The following is a 13137-nucleotide window of genomic DNA, read 5'->3' as shown; positions in this document are numbered from 1 at the left end:
AACAAACAGGTGAAAGTGCATTGTATTAACCAGGACCCAAAAAAGTCTCATTATTTACACAAACTCAAATAATTTCATTTTGTGTCACTGTGCCGAGTCTAATCCATTCACTGAACATTGATATTTGGACATGTGTCAACAATGATTTACATATATATATTTTTTTTCATGTAGTAAATTAGTTTAATGTAGTGTTGTTTTTATATTATTGTATCGTGTGATGTCTAGTCAGATGTCACCTGGGTTACCTGTGTTACCTGTAGATGGGGAATAATTACAGGTGTTTTCATGAGTGTTCCCTTGTTTATATTTGAATGGTGTTTTGTGTGTGTGTGTGTGTGTGTGTGTGTGTGTGTGTGTGTGTATGTGTGTGTGTGTGTGTGTGTGTGTGTGTGTGTGTGTGTGTGTGTGTGTGTGTGTGTGTGTGTGTGTATGTGTGTTCTCATTCTTCCATATCACACCACATAAACCTCCCACAATACCGTCGCAGCACCACATCTACACCACACCCCAAAACACCATAACACCCACAACACCACAACACCCCAACAATTCCCTACACCACAACACTCCCACAACCACACCACCACCACACCCCCCCCACACCACCACCACAACACCTCACAACACCACAAAGCCACCACCACTCCCCACACCACCACAACACCACCACAACACCCAGCAGCTGGACTTAGACCCCTCGGAAGTGGTAATGCCGTCGGCGATACGTTAAAGCCATCATGTGGGAAAGCTGACACAGAAATCAGCAACCACGTGGGAAATTCACGCAGATTACTGGGGACGTTTCCCATGAGCACAGTGTGTGTGTGTGTGTGTGTGTGTAAATTCAGATATAACACGTACACACACACACACACACACACACACACCAGGAGCACATTTAAGGACGCACGCACAAAGCACTCGAGTTGATATATTCTGCAAAGGTTCATTTTTGGTCAGACACACACACACACACAAACACACACACACACACACACACACACACACACACACACACACACACACACACACACACACACACACACACACACACACACCAATCCATGAAATACGAGGCAGTACAACACAGGCGGTACTTAATTCAGGTTAGTGTTCGCCCTTATCTAAATGACGTTTGTAGGTCGTATTAAAGAATGACCATTATTTAACTTCACAATCTCACTTCACTATATCACTTCACCATATCACTTCACTATATCACGAACTGAAGTCATTATTAAGTTATGTAGAATCTATGACTGATTGTATGCGTAACTATTTGGTGTATTTAAATATCAGCTACAAATGCCTCATAAGGAGTTGGAGTCTCCTAAGATATATTAGATAAACTTAAGATAGGTTAGAATATCTTAGGGTAATATATTCGTATTTATAATGACTTAAAATATCTTCAAATCGCCCCCCCCCCAAAAAAAAAAATCTTCAGATTGAATTAAATAACAAAAATATTCAAATTAACTAAGGATATTGTCAAATTAGTTTAGATTTATTTAATATTAGCTTAGAATATTTTTAACTAAGAAAGATTATATTGATATGCTACAGACAATCTAACCTAACCTAACCTAACCTAACCTAACCATTGGGTAATTTTCCTCCCTTTAAGTATATGGTAGTACAGGTAAGGAAGGCTTATTTGGAGGGTGAAGGGGGAGGGAGGTGTGTGGGAGGGTGAGGGTAAGGTGTGGGAGGGTGAGGGTAAGGAGGGTGTGGGGAGGGTGAGGGTAAGGGGGATAAGGTGTGGGGTAAGGCGGGATTTACCTGCCATTTTCTCTTCCCTCATTACCCCATAAAGGTAATGTCTTGAGGTGGGGTGGGGGTGGGGGAGGACGTGGTGGGGGTGGGGGGTAAAAAAAGAGAGAAACTAAAGTCTCTTATTTTGCATATAATCACCACGAGTCTTTTCTCTTATTTTGAAAGTTATTTAACAGGTTATGAGTTGAAAGAGTTTATATATATATATATATATATATATATATATATATATATATATATATATATATATATATATATATATATATATATATATATATATATACATCCAGGAGTTATTGATAGTATAATGTCTCATAAATAACAATGATAATCATACGACACAGAATATTATAGTAAATTACTTGTTATTTTTCTGTTTGTATAACCAATACGTAATCGCTTAGTGCCCTGGAGCTTAGGTATAACACTGCCCTTTAATATTACCCGTAAAGCCTTTGAGGTGACGTATCCGTGGGGCGTATGGTGGCGGTGGGGGAGGACGTGGTGGTGGTGGTGGTGGTGGTGGGGGAAGAGGACGTGGTGGTGGTGGGGGAGAATAATTTAGTGTGGTGATGGTGATGGGCGAGGATATATGGTGGTGGTGATGATGGGGGAGGGAATATGTTGGTGGTGATGGTGATGGGGGATCAACCATGGTGGTGAAGAATGGTAAGGCTGTGATGGTGGTGATGATGGTGATAGTAGTGGTGGTTGGTGGTGGTGGTGGGGGAGAATAATTTAGTGTGGTGATGGTGATGGGCGAGGTTATGGTGGTGGTGATGATGGTAGTGGGGGGGATATAGTGGCGGTGATGGTGATGGGGGATCAACCATGGTGGTGAAGAAAGGTAAGGCTGTGATGGTGGTGATGATGGTGATAGTAGTGGTGGTTGGTGGTAGTTGAGAGGGGTGTGAGGACAAGGTGGTGGAGGAGTGAGTGGCCAGGTAGGAACCCATACCTGTGTCTCTCTCTCACCTGCTGCCTGCAACATCTGGCGTCATCTGAACCTCCCGCCTCCTGTTTCCCCACACACGCTGTTGAGAGAGAGAGAGAGAGAGAGAGAGAGAGAGAGAGAGAGTCCCTAACCTAACCTAACCTAACCTAACCTTACCTAACCTAATGAAAGATTTTAAGAGTGTTTACATGTCTGTTTGTACAGTTGTGGACACATGGGTGTATGTATATCTATATGTATGTGCGTATGTGCGTGTAAATATGTCTACGTGTGTGTGTATGTGTATGTATGTATGTATGTATGTTTATGTATGTAAGCCTAAGTGCTTGTGTATTAATTTATGCTATATTTGTGTGGTTATGAGTGCGTGTGTTTAAGTGCGTGTGTTTGAATGCGTATGTTTGAGTGCATTAGTACATTCCCTCTCTTGTGTACTACATCCTCAACACACTCACCCCTCTCCCTCCCTCCTATTTCCTCCTTCTCTCCTTCTTATTCCCTCCCTCTCTCCTTCCTTTCCTCCCTCCTGTTCCTTCTTCCTCTCTCTCCTATTCCTCCCTCTTCTCTTTCTTATTCCCTCCCTCTCTCTTTCCTTTCCTCCCTCCTATTCCCTCCTTCCCATCGTATTATTCCCTCCTTCCCTCCCTCTCTCTTTTCTTTCCTCCTTCCTTCCCTCCTTCCCCCCCTCTCTCTTTTCTTTCCTCCCTCTCCCTCCCTCCTTCCCCCCTCTCTCTTTCCCCCCCTCTCTCTTTTCTTTCCTCCCTCTCCCTCCAACCTCATTCCCTCAACCCCTCTCCCCTACTTCCTCCCTCCAATCGCCCTCCCGCGCCTGTCTCCTCACCCTCCCTCATTCCGTACTACACAGGGACGGTACCACGACTACTTATCGGAAAAATGATCGTTGCCGTTATATCGTACCAACCACCCCAAGAATGACACACACACACACACACACACACACACACTTACAACACCTGGATTCCCACCAATAGTGACCAACCACCTCTTGATGATGTCATTGGTCGAGTTCTCAAGTGACCCCCAATCAACCTAACCCAACCCAACTATCCACACGCACGTCCAAGTAATTTTGCGTCCCAATTCGCACGGAAAATTATCTCTTCAATGATTATGAGAACTGAGCTTCATCCAGAGGGAAATAGAAGGAGAAATTTACACCATTGTATCTATATTTTTACATCATGGTGTAATCGGGAATTGCAATATTTTTGTTTTTCTAAGCTAATTGAACCTAAAGGGGATGGTTAATGGATTGTTATGATCTGTATAGTGAAAGGGGAAAAAATTGCACAGGTATTTCGTAATGTGTGAAGTAATTGATCATTGTGTAATCAGGTTGTTGCATTTACCTGAGTGAGTAAGTGAGATTAGACAGGTGAATGAGGTGTTATGGTCAATAATGTCTAAAGATGGGTTGTTTTTTTTTCCTTTGGTGTTCAGTGATGGGAGGTGTAGGTAAGGGAGAGGCGATGGGAGGTGTAGGTAAGGGAGAGGCGATGGGAGGTGTAGGTAAGGGAGAGGCGATGGGAGGTGTAGGTAAGGGAGAGGCGATGGGAGGTGTGGAGGTTATGGGAGGTGTGGGTAAGGGAGGCGATGGGAGGGTGTGGGTAAGGGAGGCGATGGGAGGTGTAGGTGGGAGGGTTATGGGAGGTGTAGGTAAGGGAGAGGTGATGGAGGTGTGGGTGGGGAGAGGCGATGGGAGGTGTAGGTAAGGGGAGGTTATGGGAGGTGTAGGTAAGAGGGATGGGAGGTGGGTAGAGGTTATGGGAGGTGTGGGTAAGGAGGCGATGGGAGGTGTAGGTGAGGAGGTTATGGGAGGTGTGGGTAGGGAGGGCGATGGGAGGTGTGGGTAGGGAGGCGATGGGGAGGTGGGAAGTAGGAGAGGCGATGGGAGGTGTAGGTAAGGGAGAGGTTATGGGAGGTGTAGGTAAGGGAGAGGTTATGGGAGGTGTAGGTAAAGGAATAAAAGTTAATAGAGAGAGAGAGGGTGTGGATGAGTAAACGTGGGTACAGGAGAAAGACCAATAAAGTGGGAAGAATTTAGTAGGTAGACTAATGAGATGAGTGTATGAGAGACTCTGATAAAGGGAGGGGGGAAGGAAGCCAAAGGAGAACGATTGGAAGAGGACGTAGGAAGGGAGGATACCAGGTGGACGGAGTGGACGGAGGAAGGAAAGGAGGCGGAAGAGGTTGTTGGGGGGGGGGAGTTGCGACGAGGACGGGGAAGTTGAAGGGGAAGGAGTTGAACGCTCCGGGCGACGGACGGACAGACGGACAGAGGTTGGGGTGGGGGGAGGGTGAGCAACTGTCTTCGGGCGCAATAAGCTAGGGGGGGGGTGGGGCGGGGGACGAGGCGACGCGGGAACGATATCTACACTGGGGAGACGGAAGTAATGGAAGGGGACAGAGAAATTTTGATGAGCGTGGGAAGGAGAAACGAGAATAAAATAACAAATGGAGGGGATAGAATGAGGCGATAAAAAAGAATAATCAAGGGGAAAGAATAATGAGAGGATAAGAAAGTACGGAGGGAAAGAGGTGAGGAGGAATTGAGGATAGAGTGAGGAACGATAATGGAGAATAAGGCAACTTAACAAACGTGCAGAAGGAGAAGGAATAAAATGATTAAAAAAAAACAATAGGAGGGCATGCAAGGAGTGGGGAGGAGGAGGAGGAGGTAGGTGAACAGGTGAGGAGCGTGTGAGGAAGGGGGGAGGGAGCGAGGGAGGGGTTGGGTGACACAGAGAGGAGAGAGGGAGGGAGAGGGGCCGATCAAGGCAGCACATGACGCCACCCCGTTTCCCGTCGTCCCGTGAGTACCTCCATGGTATTGTCTGGCCAGGTGTGATCTCGCTTTGTTGCTTGTTGGCGGGTGTTTCTCTGTTGTCTCTCGCTTAGCTGTTCGTTGGCCCGTTTTTGATGTGTGTGTGTGTGGGTTGGTGTTTGTTTAATGTGTGTTTGTGTCTTAGGCGAGTGTTGGTGTTGGTGTTTTTTTTTTACTTTGTTGATGAGTGTTTGACCTCCTTTTTCTTGTTTGTTTAACCCTCATTTTTGTGTCATTTGTTGGTATTTGTGTTTTTTCTTAGCTCTATTGCAGTATTTGTTCGTGTGTCTATGAACGTTAACAAAAAAAATCTTCGTTGTTTGTTTGTTATCGAGGCGGTATTTGAATGATGGCTATTAAGATTGAGTGTTTGTTTCAATGATGTGTTTGTATTTTATGTTTGTTTTTGTCCTTCCGTTGACATATATCCGTGTTTGTATATCTTATTACATATTTATTTATTTATTGACTTATTCTCATTTATGTCTCTTGCTCCAGTTTATCAGTATTTTTTTTTTACAGTATAATTGTGTTTCATCCTCTCTCTCTCTCTCTCTCTCTCTCTCTCTCTCTCTCTATTTCCTCGTCTCTTGATTTTCCTCCATTCTTTCTCTTTTCCTCTCTCCTTCCCCCCTCTCTCTCTTCCTCAATCTGCCATTATATTTCTCCTCTAATCACCGTTACATATTTCTTCAATCAAATTCACCTATGATACATCTCACCTGTAATGAAGAAATATATATTGTATTTACGTCTATAGTTAATTAGTTGTAAATATGTAACTTTTCCTTAGGTGAGTTTATGTTCGTTCGTTCACCTTCGTTACGGCGTCTCTGTTCGTCTCACCTTTGTGTTATTGTATGTTACCGTGTGTGTGTATACCTGTAGGTTGACTCTATTGTTTACTCCAACACGTGTGCTGGTACAGGTGTGTGTGTGTGTGTGTGTGTGTGTGTGTGTGTGTGTGTGTGTGTGAGTGTGAGAGGTGTATAAATGGGAAAAATATAACCTCATATATAAATAGAAAACTGTGGTTATTCTCACAAATCAAAATTACATTATATAAATAACAACAAAAATATATCAATTATATACTGAACTATAACAACAAGACTACAATGACGTACAAATTATATCTCCAATTTCCTACAAAAAAAATTACTTGACATACTTTAACAGACACGGTGACTGTACTGGATCACCAAACGTAGAATGGAGAGATTAAATAAGGCAGAAATACAGGAGCGATTAAGAGGGAGGGTTAAGATCCGCTTTGCTTCAGAGCTGAGGGAGAATTTATGGAGTACTGGCGGAAGGAGAGAAGAGACTGTTTGTGGGGAGTATTATTGTGTTGGGGGGGTTGCTGCAGAGATGTGTGTAAATGTTCAGAGAGAGAGAAGAGAGAGAGGAGATAAGATAGAGGAGGAGAGGAGAAAGAATAAAATGAATATATAAAATAATAAAAAAGAGAGAATAAATAAAGAGTGACAGAGAAAAGAGAAAGAGGAAGAAAAAATATAGAGAAAGAGAGATACATAAGCAAAATGCTGATAAAACCAAATAAATAAGAAATAAAAAAAAATAACTATAAAAATATTACAAACATATTCCACAAACAATCGTATTTTCGTCATTTTCACACACACACACACACACACGCTCACACACACACACACACACACACACACACACACACACACACACACGTACTGTATATGTGACCTCACGTGTTCCATGAAAATTTATTAACTCTTTTGCCTCCGAATTTAATTACTTCCTCCGCCGTGAGAAAAAGTGTTGCTCACTCACTAGTCACGTAAAGACTACCAATCTTTCTTCTATTTTCTTCCTTTTTTTCACCTCTTTGGATATATAATCAATTAAGCTTGATATATTGATTACTTCCTCTTTATCACCTTGTTAAAAAGAGAAAATAAGCTTGAATTATCAAATTATTCAAGCTTAATATATTGATAACTTCTTATCAGCTTGTTAGAATGATAAAATAAGCTTAAACAACCAAATCATTCAAGCTTGATATATTGATAACTTCCTCTTATCACCCTGTTAGATCCAAAAAATAAGCTTAAACGACCAATCAGTAGTGTTTATGAACGTTAAACCACAATTACAAATAAAAAAATCATCCCTCACGAACGATAACGAAAAATAATATCAGTCAAGTCAAGAAGGATAAGTGATGAAACGCGGCCAGTCAGATATACCAGAGGTGGTTCTCACACTAAATGGCGGTGCTCGGCTGTCCAGTCATGTTACGTGGGAACCGCTCACTAATAAACGCCATGACACGAAGCTTTTACGACGGTGAAAATAAACTAATATGGCTATTTTCCTTTTATTTAGTCATGTTATTTGATAATGTATATAAATAAAAATAATAGCATGAGAGAAAGTAGGGAATTGTTTTTGTTTTGTGTGTAATAGCGTCCATAAGGGTTGTGTGTGTGGCGGATGTTAAATTGGAAACATTGCTAATGATACTTATTTTCCCCTCCCTCTCTTCCTTCCCCTTCCCTAGGCCACAGCTCTCTCTCTCTCTCTCTCTCTCTTTCTCTCCCTTCCTTCACCTCCCTCTTTCTTTCCACCTCCCCTCTCTCATTCTCCTTGGACTTGTTTATACGTTTTGCTTCTCGTCTTTGATCTTCTTGTTGCTTTATATTCTTCTGCTCTCTTCTCTTCTCTTCTCTTCTCTTCTCTTCTCTTCTCTTCTCTTCTCTTCTCTTCTCTTCTCTTCTCTTCTCTCTCCCTCTTCTCTTCTCTTCTCTCATGGCATACTTCCATCCATAACCCGACCAGTGGCTACAACCCACAAACCACCACTTTTCTTTACCCGCGTACACCATAAATTGTGGTTCGACTCAGCAGCAAAGTGGTTCTTGAAATCTCTTGCTATATACATTGGTGATTTTCTTCCTTATCTAATCGCCCCTTTCTATTTACCATTTCCTTTCTTTCGTTCCCTTTATCCCTTTGCCTTTTAGTTCTTTTATTGTTTATGTTATGAATTTCTTTAATTTTCTTCTTATTCCATTTTCTTCTGTGTTCGTTTTTGTTTCTCTGTTTTGTTTTCATTTGCATTTTGATTTCTCTTTGGTAAGGTGTCTCCATGTGGGTATATTAATTTTTCTATTAATTTATTCCTTGTTATTTTTCTTCCTTTCATTTATTCTACTTTTTTCGATATTTTTCATCCGTCTATTAATATTTGTGTGTTTTCTGGTTCCTTATTCCGTTTTTAACAACTTCCTCCTCATTTTTCCTTCTTTCCTCCTTCCTCTTTTTCCTGTCCTCCTTTTCACATTCCTCCTTCATACTTCTCATATTTATTCCTTTGACATTTTTCTCACTCTCTTTCTCTATTCTCTCTCTTTTCCTCTGTGTCCCTCCTTCTCTGCATTCTATTTTCCTCTTCATCTGTCACTTTCTCCTCCTTTCCTTCTCTTCTCCCTTACTCAAGTTAGACTCCTTCGACCACTGTGGACTGGCATCAACTCAATGGTATGTATATATATATTGTCGACATTATTTACATCATGAACGATCCATGGTATTTTGTGTGTGTGTGTGTGTGTGTGTGTGTGTGTGTGTGTGTGTGTGTGTGTGTGTGTGTGTGTGTGTGTGTGTAATAACAATATCTTCAAGGTGGGTTATATACTATGCAGGCACTACTTGTTCAGACACCAATGTTACAATGCACCACTGGCTAACATCCTCTCATCTTCTATACATTATACATGCACGATAACCACTACCAGCCTCGACCACTATCACACACACACACACACGCACAGAGAGAGAGCCACACACACACTCACTCTCCCATCAGTTTCTCACGCCGAACAATGTCAATTTGGTATTGTATCGCCCTCCTATGGCTATCATGCATCTGTACTCTCTCTCTCTCTCTCTCTGATTATAAAATGGGTAATAGTAAAACAAGAGACATTTTTCGTTTGAGAAGTTAAAGTGAAAAGGATCTATAACTATTAACCTTCTCGAGATTTTTGTTTTTTGTTACGGTGGGTTATGGTCGCCAACCCTCAGAGAGAGGCTTGGATCTTACGGTAAATATTGGCTCGTATAATCCTAAAACAACATGGATAATGAACCACCGCCTTGTGACTTAAGACCCACGAAGGAATATTATGACAGTATCAAAGGAGTGAAGTCTAATTACCCTCAGTGTGTTGTGTGTAGGTAACAATCGAATCAATAGTCCCTTAATCCACCGCCTCACGCTAGTTCATTCGACTTTCTTGCTTACCTAAGTCACGTGTTTACCTGTCACCTGTTTATTCATTTCATTATTTAAACACGACTCATCTGTTTGCTCGTTGAATTAATTAAGGTATTTACACATAGCATTAATTCACTTCTTTCACCTGTTTAGCCGAGTAGTCTGTTTATATGCTCACCTGTTAAACTGATTCATCCGTTTCACCTGTTCACCTGCCTTTGTGTGGCGCCTGACTCGTAATGGTTTTATACCACCACCACCACCACCATCATCACTACTGGTCACCATCACCATCCACACCACCCATCAACACTTGGTCATCCACCACCCATCACCACATCATCAGGTTACCACCACTACCACCCACCATCACCGCCGTCACCACCATCTGCCGTCACCACCACCATCACCTCCGTCACCACCACTACCACCACCATCATCACCGCCGTCACCTCCTGCCATCACCGTCACCGCGCGTCCCACCATCACCTGGAGGTCCACCCCCATTACCCACCACCACTGCTGTCACCTGGTCACCTCTTGCACCTCGACGTGTGTATTTACTGGTCTTTAACTATCATACTCGTCCGTGATTCATGAGGTCGTCTAGGTGTCCACAACTCTGTGCTGTTTCCCCACCTTCTTCTGGACCTCTGCCTCCCTTCTTTCCTCCTCCTCTTCCCTCCTCCCTCCCTCTTTCCTCCGTGACCCTTCTTTTCCCCCCCTTCCTCCTCCTCCTCCTCCTCCCCTTTCCTACCATCCTTCATCTTTCTTCTTCTTCAACATGCCTTCCATCTTCTCCTTTTGACACCTATCCACCCACCATCTTTCCTTCCATCTATCCTCTCCCTTTATGTCACCACCTCTCCTGTACTCACTATCAAATCCCATCCTTACTCCCTCTATCCTATCTTTCATTACCAACCCTCAACCTCAACTTCTCAACCCCCTCAGCCATTCTATTTCCTCCAAGATCATTGTGTCCATCACCTTCCTTCCCTTTCCTCACTCACTCTTTCACATCCTCCCTCCCTCCCTCCACCTTCCTACCTCTACCATTTTCTCCTTCCACCATTTGCACATAACCTTTGACATCAGTGTTTTGCGTGTGGTCAACTACCGGTATACTGGTGTTAAGGATTGTTGCTGCGTTTTTCCTGTGGGTAGTTTTGTTTGTGTCTTGGTGGCTGGTGTTGTTTTGTGTTTTGGGGTGGTGTTTTTTTGGTTGAATATATGTGTTGTTTTTTTTGTTTTGGTTGTTGGGTTGGTTTTGTATTTTTTATTATTATTGTTTTTTTATTATTGTATTATTATTATTATTATTATTATTGTTTTTTATTATTCGTATGTCTTCTTTTTTTGTCTTTTCTATTTACTCTTAAAACATATTCTACCTTGTTAATGCCTCTGGTTTATTAAGTCTACCTATTCTTACCTTAATAATGTCGTAAGTATAATTATTAATCACAGGTTATATATTTCATTAGTATTGACAACTTAATGCCTTATATTCTTGTCTCACTGTTTTCACCATTTTAACAACGAAGTAAAGTTGTCTTACCTGTTGATGTATTCCGCTCACCTTAATGAGTTCCTTGCTTGACTGTTCACAGGTGAATTTCCAGGTATGCCCTGTCGCTCCATTTCTTGATTAACGAACGTCAAGCAATATCGGGTTATTTGTCTCTCCTCCTCACCCTCACCCCCTTACCCTCCCCTCTACCCACCCCTCCTACCCTTCCCTTCCTGCCCCCTCCACTCTCCTTCCTCCTACACCTTCCCCTCCTACATAATCCTTCATGTCAGTCTTTTAGAAAACAGAAAAAACAAAAGCGGAAAAATCGAGGTCTGAAGTACTGCAAAATAGCTTACAAATCACGAAGTTTTATAATTATGAAATAATTTTTTTTTGGGAGAAAATGTTAAAGAATGTAAAATGATAAAAGAATAATTAATGGAATAAATGATAATAGTTAAATAGGAATAAATGACTCACACACACACACACACGCCGTAAATTATAATAAACTAGCATGATGCCAAATTTCGGGATTATTTTCACTAAATCCCTAAATCGCGCTGCCATATTGTAATTTATGCACTACCACCATTACTACTAACTGCGCATTATTGCTGCTGCCGTCCACGATGCCACCACCACCTGCCGCCACTGCTTACCGCCACCTGCCGCCACCACCACCGGCATGCTACCACCTGCTTGCCACCACCAGCATTACTGCCACCTACCACCACCACCACCACCACCCACCACCACTACCACCACCACCACCACCTACCCACCACCACCTTTCTACACCACCACCTGCCAACATTACTACCGCCACCACCACCTCTACCATCAACATTCTACATATAAAAGCATCACCACCCTGCCTGCCTCCCTGCTGCCCAACATTCTGCTTCCTACCATACTACCAACATTACTGCCTCTCTGCCACCACCACCACCTCTACCACCACCATAAACAGTGCCTTTCATCATGCCCCACCATACACCCACCTACCAAGCAATTGCCTCTTACACTACCACCACTTTCTCAAATTACCACCACCTACTACCACCTGCCACCACTCCACCAGCATTGCCTATCACCACCACCACCACCACTACCAACGTACTCACCACCTACACCACCTCACCCAATTCACCCCACAGGCCATCAGCATATACATCTATCATTTTTGTTTCGTCTCTTGTTTTCATTTCCTTATATAACAGGTAAGTGAATGAACATATATATATATTTCCTTAAAATATTATCAAGTATCAAGTATTTTCCATTGTATGTATACATGTATGCATGTATCTGTAATGTATGTATGTATGTATGTATGTATGTATGTATGTATGTATGTATGTATGTATGTATGTGTATGTATGTATGTATGTATATATATGTAACGTTTCATCTCTCTTTACATCCTCCTTTCATAAAAAAATAATGAACTGAAAAATTTAGACAAAAATTTCTCGTGTTTGAAAAAAGTCCGACAAACTTTGTTTATAGAGCCACAGAACTTCCTTTATTGGACACTTTTCTTCAGGAGAAAAGCAGAAGGAAAAAGGATTATATAGAGAGAGAGAGTTGAAAAAGTTAGGAAAGATGAACGTTTGTTTTTGTCCTGAATTGTGACGTTGTGTGTGTGAGAGAGCATTATGGGTAAATAAAGTGAAGATAAGAATGGAATAGAAATGGCACAGAGAGGCGCAGAGAGAGATACACAGAAGACAGATAGGGATGAGAGATCATTTTATTATTCAATATCTAAACAGCGTAAT

This window comes from Homarus americanus, unplaced genomic scaffold (assembly GCF_018991925.1).
Source record: "Homarus americanus isolate GMGI-L3 unplaced genomic scaffold, GMGI_Hamer_2.0 scaffold367, whole genome shotgun sequence".
In the NCBI taxonomy this organism is placed as follows: domain Eukaryota; kingdom Metazoa; phylum Arthropoda; class Malacostraca; order Decapoda; family Nephropidae; genus Homarus; species Homarus americanus.
The sequence above is the reverse complement of the archived record's forward strand: the minus strand, read 5'-3'. Positions refer to the sequence as shown.